Below are 9,260 nucleotides of genomic sequence, written 5' to 3' on the forward strand. Positions count from 1 at the left end.
TTTGTGGTGTAGAAGATTCTTCTACTCCTTCCTTGATTTTTTTCAGAAATTCTCCAATCTCATCTAAATTAACTTGTTCTTGTTGGCGTCCTTGGGCCTCTCCTGCGATACAGGTTTCTTCATTTGTGGTATTACCTATTGATGTCATTGACACGTCATCTGACATTTCAACTTCAAAATTTCTTACCAAATCCCTTTTTATTTCTTCAAAATAAGAAGCAATAATTTCCTTCTTAGAAACAACTCCTTTTTTCATTTGAAGCCTTCCAGTAAACTGCGGAAATGGACTTAATTCTTCCACTTCGACATTTGTCATTTCCTCTTTGCTATAAGCTTCAATCTTCTTCTTGATATCCTCAATGATTTCTTGACCAAAATTCTTCCTTGCTGATCTTTTTGGAGTAATTTATTCCAGAATTTTGTATAAAAAATTCTGTTTAAGCATGGGAATTCTTCCATGATTTGATTTACCTCTACATTGCATTTCATAATCCATGGAATGGAGAATTCTATAAAGAAATACAATATTGATATACCATCGAAAAAGAAATTATCCTTTTACAAGGCAATAATCCTGGGAGATATATCTACCCATTGAGTGTATAAACTTTTAAAAATTAGTAGAAGTATTTCCACCATCTTCCTGAGAAGTGTTCTATGATATTAAGAACTAAAGAATAGACAGAGTTTGGACATTCTATCCATTTTCTACTTTTATGGCGCTCATTATTTATGTGCGTTGTTCATTTTTTAAATAATTGTCCCACCAACCTTTCAATTGGCCAGTAACACCTGCTACTATCATGTCAGCAATGGTTTTCTCGAAATTCTTATTAACCTTGCAGATAGTGCTGTACATAAGCATCCTATGTACCTTAGTATAAATCTGGCAGTCAATAAAACCATCTATGTTCCATTCATAGATTCCTGTACCGATATAACTTTTTGAGTAATGACTAAAATCAGGTTCCTCTAAGAGTACATCTTGAGGAATTGGCCTAGGATAATAGAACATCCTTTGGACTGGTTTTCGAGCAAACTTTTTCGAACATCCACAGACACTTTCAAATTTTTCATCTAATAATTTCTCCAGGTCCTCTAGACTTTTTAACTTAAAGTCTTTGACCTCAAGAGGAGGTTGGATACTTCCGGTAGCAATTTGCTCTATGATAGACTAAATAGTATTGTGTTGAACTTATGCATACTAATCTACTTTTAAATAATGTTTTGCTACTAGATATACATTGTATCACCCGACGGTTCTAAGGTTGAGACTGTAGAACCCAGGCAGTTTAACAGTCCAAGCAGTATGAGTCTAAACCACGGTCACCCAACGGTTATGTTGTCATAACTAGGTTAACCAGGGTTTACTGCCTGGACTGTTAAACTGCCTGGGTTCTACAGTCTCAACCTTAGAACCGTTGGGTCATACAATGTATATCTAGTAGCAAAACATGATTTAAAAGTAGATTAGTATGTATAAGGTTAACACAACACTATTTAATCTATCATAAAGCAAATTGCTACCGCAAGTATCCAACCTCCTCCTGAGGTCAAAGACTTTAAGTTAAAAAGTCTGAGGACCTGGAGAAATTATTAGATGAAAAATTTGAAAACGTCTGAGGATGTTCGAAAACGTTTGCTCGAAAACCCGTCCAAAGGATGTTCTATTATCCTAGGCCAACTCCTCAAGATGTGCTCTTAGAGGAACCTGATTTTAGTCATTACTCACAAAGTTATAACGGTACAAAAATCTATGAATGGAATATAGATGGTTTTACTGACCGCCAGATTTATACTCAGGTACATAGGATGCTTATGTACAACACTATCTACATGGTTGTGATGACCCAAAATATTATCTTTAAATTTAATAAGTAATTCTGTATTCTGAGACTTGGAAAAGCACCATTTATTATTCCTCGACTTGCGTGTACAGTCCGTACAATTTTTCGAAAAGTTTTTATGTGAAAAATGGATTAAAATGGGAAATAGAGATTTAAAACTCAACTAAGTTGACTTTGGTCAACATTTTGAGCAAACGGATCCAGATCAGTATTTTGAAAATTTCAGTAGGTCCGTATCGTGATTTGAGACTTGGGCGTATGCCCGGAATCAAATTCCGAGGTCCCTAGCTCGAGATATGGAATTTTGATAAAAAATTAAAAGCTTGAAAGCTTAATGATTTCTAAGAAATTACTAATGTTGGATTTATTGACCTCGGGTCCGTATTTTGGTTTCGGAGCCTGGTATAGGTCCACTATAATATTTATGACTTGTTTGCCGAATTTAGTGAGAATCGGAGTTGATTTGACGTGATTCGGACGTCCGGTTATAAAAATATAAGTTTTAAAGTTTTCTTGAAAACTTCCTTTGATTTGTTGTCCAATTCGTAGTTCTAGGTGTTATTTTGGCGATTCGATCACGCGAGCAAGTTCGTATGATATTTTAGAACCTGTGTGCATGTTTTGTTTGGAGTCCCGAGGGCTCGGGTGAGTTTTGGATAGGCTACGGGATGTTTTGGACTTTGAAAATCTGGAATTGTGCTGCAGCAGGTGTTATAGCATGTTTTTCTTCGCGTTTGCGAAGGTACTATCGCGAATGCGAAGAGTAAACTGGGCACCTGGATTTTTCTTCTTCGCGAACGCGAAGTGATGGGGGCATTACCCTTCACGAACGCGACCATCTCCTCGCGAGCGCGTAGTGTTAGGCACACCTGGGGGAGGGTCGATCATTCCTTCAGCGCGAACACGAGCTATACCTCGCGAACGCGAAGGCCAGGGGGGAAACCTTTGCGAATGCGAAGGAGGACTCGCGAACACGAAAGCCACGGGCTGCTACTCATCGCGAACGCGATAGGCCCTTCGCGAATGCGAAGAAGGCCTGACCACTGTGACTTAAAACAGAACCAAAAACGCGATTTTTCCCATTTTTCACAAACCCTCAATTATAACTCGGTTTAGGGGCGATTTCAAAGGAGTTTTTCACGATTTCGAACTGGATAAGTATTCTTTATCATATAGTGATTGTATTTCACAAATCCATGTCTATATTCATCATTTATTTCAGATTTAGATGGAAGAAATTGGATTTTTTGTAAAACTTTTCAAAAACGAAAAAATTAAGATTTGAATATCCATTTGATATCGGAATTGGACAAATTTGGTATGGTTGAACTCGTATCGGAACGGGTGTTCGGATTTCACGCGCTTTCGGAGTCAAATTTTAAAGGAAAACTGTGGTTGAATAATTGATTGGAATTTTCAAAGCGAGGTAAGTGTCGGGGTTAACCTTGACTTGAGGGAATAAAACCCTTAAATTATTTGTTATGTGAATTGCATGTAAGCGACGTATAGGCGAGGTGAGAAGTGTCTATACATTGTCAAATTAATTGTTTGCCTTCTTACTTGAAAAATCATAAATTATTTTTAATCATAAATTAATTATTATAATAATTGTTTCTCTCTTATTCTTTGCAAATATAAATTCCTGAATTCCTGCATTAATTGTTACATGTTATTTGAATTATGTGCCTTAATTGTTATCTGACATTTTGCTCCCTGATTTCCATAATAATTTGCTATTTGTCATTGTTTGCTTCATAATTAAACCATAATTATTGTATGTTTGTTGTCTCGTAATTTTATATTAATTGTTACATTTATTGGAAAAATTTCTTCTATAAGAATTGGTAAATGAAAATGTTGGAGGAGCGGGTTCCACGCCACAACATGATTGATTATAATGAATATATTGGAGAATCGGGTTGCACGCCGCATCAGACTTATTAAAAGTCAATATTGGAGGATCGGGTTGCACGTCGCAACAGACTTATTAAAAGTCAATATTGGAAGATCGGGTTGCACGCCGCAACAGACTTATTAAAAGTCAATATTGGAGGATCGGGTTGCACGCCGCAACAGACTTGTTAAAAAGTTAATATTGGAGGATCGGGTTGCACACCGCAACAGACTTGATTAAAATGAATATGTTGGAGGAGCGGGTTGCACGCCGCAACAGAACTGAATGTGGATATATTGTGAGAGCGGGTTGCACGCTGTAACAGAAATAATGGAAATGATAATTGGTTATGACTGTTGAGTTGCCTTCAATTATAATAAATGAATTACCTAATTTATTCCTATTATTGTTGTTGTTACTAATATTGCGTACAGGTTAATGTAAGTGAACTGCCTTAGCCTCGTCACTACTTCGTCGAGGTTAGGCTCAGCACTTACCAGTACATGGGGTCGGTTGTACTGATACTATACTCTGCACTTCTTGTGCAGATTTTGGAGTTGGTCCCAGCGGCGTACCATAGACTTGCTCGAATTTCAGCTATCAGAGGAGACTTGAGGTATAACTGCATGGCTTCCGCAGTTCTGAAGTCCCCGTCTGTTGTACTTTAGCTGTGTGTTTATTTCCAGACAACTTTATTTTATTCAGACCTTTATTTATATTTATTCTAGAAGCTCGTGCACTTGTGACACCAATTCTGGGATGGTATTTAGACACCGTTATTATTATGAATTATTTTAAAATTGCTTCCGCATTTGCTTCCTTATTATTAATAAATTTAAAAAAAATAAAAATGGATAATCTTATTCTAACGTTGTCTTGCCTAGCAAATCACGGTCCGGAGGTGGGAATTTCGGGTCGTGATAGTTGGTATCAGAGAACTAGGTTACATAGGTCTCATGAGTCACGAGCAAGCTTAGTAGAGTCTGAAGGATCAGTACGGAGACATCTGTACTTATCTCAGAGGCTATGAAGTATAGGAACAATATCACTTCTTTCTTATTCTGTTATGCGATTCTATTCTATCATCGATGATTGAACCATTCTACTCTTATTCTCTCGCAGATGGTGAGAACGCGTAATACCTCTACCCATGGACTGGGACCAGATCCCCCGGTGGCAACTATGGCCAGGGGTAGAGGTCGAGGCTGAGGTCGTGTTAGAGGCCGAGGTAGAGCTTAGTCCAGAGCTCGAGCAGCTGCACCTGTTGAAGAACCTCAGATAGACCTTCAGGAGGAGATCCCAGTTCAGAATGTACCAGTTGGACCAGTTCAGGTCCCGGAAGGATTCATAGCCACTCAAGTATTTCAGGACGCTCTAGTTCAATTGGTGAGTCTTATAGAGGGTGTGGCCCAGAATGGTACATTTCCAGTGGCACCAGCCATCTCACAGGCTAGGGGAGGAGCACAAACTCCCACTACTCCCGTCCCGGAGCAGATGGCTCCCCAGAATCAGGCTCCAGCAGCCCCGCCAGTTGGGGTAGTTCAGCCAGTTATTGCGGCACAGACCGGTGATAGGCCCACCGTGTCTTTTGAGGCCTTATTGAGACTGGATAAGTTCACTAAGCTCTTTCTAGTTCACTTCAGTGGTACACCTTCTGAGGACCCACAGGATTATCTTGAATGCTGCCATGAGGTGCTGCGAAACATGGGTATAGTTGAGACCAATGGAGTTGATTTTGCTGTATTCCAGATGACGGGTGTCGCCAAGAGGTGGTGGAGAGATTACACATTGACCCGACCAGTCGGATCGCCTGCACTTACCTGGGAGCAGTTCTCTCAGCTATTTTTGGAGAAGTTCCTCCCTATCACATTGAGAGAGGAATTCTGCAAGCAATTCGAGCGTCTACAGCAGGGCAGTATGACTGTTACTCAGTATGAGTCCCGTTTTGTGGATTTGGCCCGTCATGCTCTCCTTTTACTACCTACGGAGGGAGAGAGAGTGAGAAGGATTATTGAGGGACTCACTCACCCTATCAAACTTCAGATGGCCAAGGAGACCGAAAGTGAGATTTCTTTTCCGGCGGTTGCTAATGTCGCAAGGAGGATCGAGATGGTTCTTGCACAGGAAAGAGGGTAGAGGTCCGATAAGAGGCCTCGTCAGTTCGGTGGTTACAATGGTGCCTCGTCTTGAGGCCGGGGTAATTTTGGTAGGGGTCATCCTCCCAGACCGTTTCATTCAGCACTTCATGTATCTCCCGATGCTTCAGGGAGTCACGGTCCTATTATTCCTTACTCTAGGCAGCCAGTATTCAGTGCACATTCAGCTCCTATCAGTGCACCACCACTCCAGAGTTACTACAGTGGTTATCCGGCCCATCTGGGTCAGCTTCAGCTTCAGCACCCACGGCATCAGGATGGGTGTTATGAGTGTGGGAACATTGGTCACATCAGAAGGTATTGCCCTAGATTGGCGAGTAATAGATCTCGGCAAGATTCTCATGCCATTATACCAGCACCGGTTGCTTCACCGCCTGCTCAGCCAGCTAGAGGTGGAAGTCAGTCCATTAGAGGTGGAGGTCAGGCCATTAGAGGTGGAGGTCAGACCGTTAGAGGTAGAGGCCAGCCAGTTAGAGGCCGTCCCAGAGATGCAGTTCAGAGTGGTGGGGCCTAGCCCCAATTTTATTCTTTTCCAGCTAGGCCTGAGGCCGAGTCATCTGATGCTGTGATCACAGGTATTATTCCAGTTTGCCAAAGAGATGCTTCAGTTCTATTTGATCCAGAATCTACTTATTCCTATGTGTCCTCCTATTTTCCTTCATATTTGGTTGTGCTTTGTGATTCTCTGAGTGCTTCTGTGTGTGTATCGACACCGGTGGAAGAATCTGTGGTAGTAGATCATGTCTACCATTTGTGTGTGGTTACTATTGGTAATCTTGAAACTAGTGTGGATCTTTTACTTCTTGATATGGTAGATTTTGATGTCATCTTGGGTATGGATTGGCTATCTCCTTATCATGCTATATTGGATTGTCATGCCAAGACAGTGACCCTAGCTATGCCGGGGTTACCTTGATTAGAGTGGAAAGGAACTCCTGGCCATTCTGCCAGCAGGGTTATTTCTTATATGAAAGCTCGGCGTATGGTAGAGAAATGATGTCTAGCCTATTTGGCTTATATTCGCGATCCCAGTGCGGATGTCCCTTTTATGGACTCAGTACCAGTTGTTCGTGAATTTTCAGAAGTATTTCCTGCAGATCTGTCGGGGATGCCACCTGATAGAGATATTGACTTCTGTATTGATTTGGCTCCGGGCACTCAGCCCATTTCTATTCCACCATACTGTATGGCCCCGCCAGAGTTGAAAGAATTGAAAGAGCAGTTACAAGACTTGCTTGATCAAGGATTCATTAGACCCAGTGTCTCGCCCTGGGGTGCACTAGTATTATCTGTAAAGAAGAAAGATGGCTCGATGCGGATGTGTATAGACTATCGGCAGTTGAACAAGGCCACTATCAAAAACAAATATCCGCTGCCAAGAATTGATGACTTATTTGATCAGCTTCAAGGTGCCAAGGTATTTTCGAAAATCAATTTGAGATCTGGTTACCATCAGTTGAAGATTAGGGCATCTGATGTCCCTAAGATAGCTTTTTGGGGTCGGTGTGGGCATTACGAGTTCCTAGTGATGTCATTTGGGTTGACAAATGCTCCATCAGCATTTATGGATTTGATGAATCGGGTATTCAAGTCTTATTTGGATTCTTTTGTGGTTGTATTCATTGATGATATCTTGATTTACTCCAGCAGTCGAGAGGAGCACGAGCAGCATCTTCGAAGTGTACTTCACACCTTGAAGAATAATCAGTTATATGCCAAATTTTCAAAATGTGAGTTTTGGTTAGACTCAGTTGCCTTTTTAGGACATGTTGTATCGGCAGAAGGCATAAAAGTGGATCCTAAGAAGATTGAGGCTGTTCAGAATTGGCCTAGACCTACTTCGGTTACAGAGATCCGGAGTTTCCTGGGTTTGGCAGGTTATTATCGCCGGTTCGTGGAAGGGTTTTCATCTATGGCAAGCACATTGACCAGACTAACCCAGAAGGGTGTTCCATTCAGATAGTCAGACGAGTGTGATTTGAGCTTTCAGAAGCTCAAGACCGCTTTGACTACGGTGCCAGTATTGCTATTACCCACACGTTCAGGATCGTATACGATATATTATGACGCATCTCACATTGGGCTTGGTGCAGTATTAATGCAAGATGGCAAGGTAATTGCATATGCGTCGCGGCAGTTGAAATTTCACGAGAATAATTATCTTGTTCATGACTTAGAATTGGCAAAAATTGTTCATGCGCTAAAGATTTGGAGGCATTACCTCTACGGTGTCTCATGTGAGGTATTTACTGATCATCATAGCCTTCAGTATCTGTTCAAACAAAAAGATCTTAATTTGAGGCAGAGAAAATGGTTTGAGTTGTTGAAAGACTATGATATTACCATTTTATATCACCCCGGAAAGGCCAATGTGGTGGCCGATGCTTTGAGTAGAAAGGCTGTGAGTATGGGCAGTCTTGCGTATATTCCGGTTGGTGAGAGGCCATTAGCTGCAGCTGTTCAGAATTTGGCTAATCAGTTCGTGAGGTTAGATGTTTCAGAACCCAGTCGGGTTCTAGCTTGTACAGTCGCTCGGTCTTCTTTATATGAGCGCATCAGAGAGAGGCAGTATGATGATCCTCACTTACTGGTCCTTAAGGACACGGTGTGGCACGGTGATGCCAAACAGGTTTCTATGGGGGAAGATGGGGTTCTGCGAATGCAGGGCCGTATTTGTGTGCCTAATGTGGATGGGCTTCATGAATTAATTCTTTAAGAAGCACACAGTTCCAGGTATTCTATTCATCCAGGTACCGCTAAAATGTATCAAGATTTGCGGCATCATTATTGGTGAAGGAGAATGAAAAAGGATATAGTTGTACATGTAGCTCGGTGTCTGAATTGTCAGCAAGTTAAGTACGAGCATCAGAGACCTGGTGGTTTGCTTCAGAAGTTAGAAATTTCTGAGTGGAAGTGGGAGCGTATCACTATGGATTTTGTTGTTAAGCTCCCACGGACTCAGAGAAAATTTGACGCAGTTTGGGTCATTATGGACAGGTTGACCAAGTCAGCCCATTTCATTCCAATGGCAGTTATCTATTCTTCAGAGAGGTTAGCTGAAATTTACATTCGTGAGATTATCCGCCTTCACGGTGTGCCCGTGTCTATTATTTCAGATCGAGGTACGCAGTTTACCTCACATTTTTGGAGGGCTGTACAGTGTGATTTAGGCACGCGGGTGGAGTTGAGTACAATATTTCATCCACAGACAGACAGACAGTCAGAGCGCACTATTCAGATATTGGAAGATATGCTTCGCGCTTTTGTTATAGACTTTGGAGGTTCTTGGGATCATTTCTTGCCACTTGCGGAGTTTGCTTATAATAATAGCTACCAGTCGAGCATTCAGATGGCTTCATATGA

Source organism: Nicotiana tomentosiformis, chromosome 8 (assembly GCF_000390325.3).
Source record: "Nicotiana tomentosiformis chromosome 8, ASM39032v3, whole genome shotgun sequence".
Lineage (NCBI taxonomy): Eukaryota > Viridiplantae > Streptophyta > Magnoliopsida > Solanales > Solanaceae > Nicotiana > Nicotiana tomentosiformis.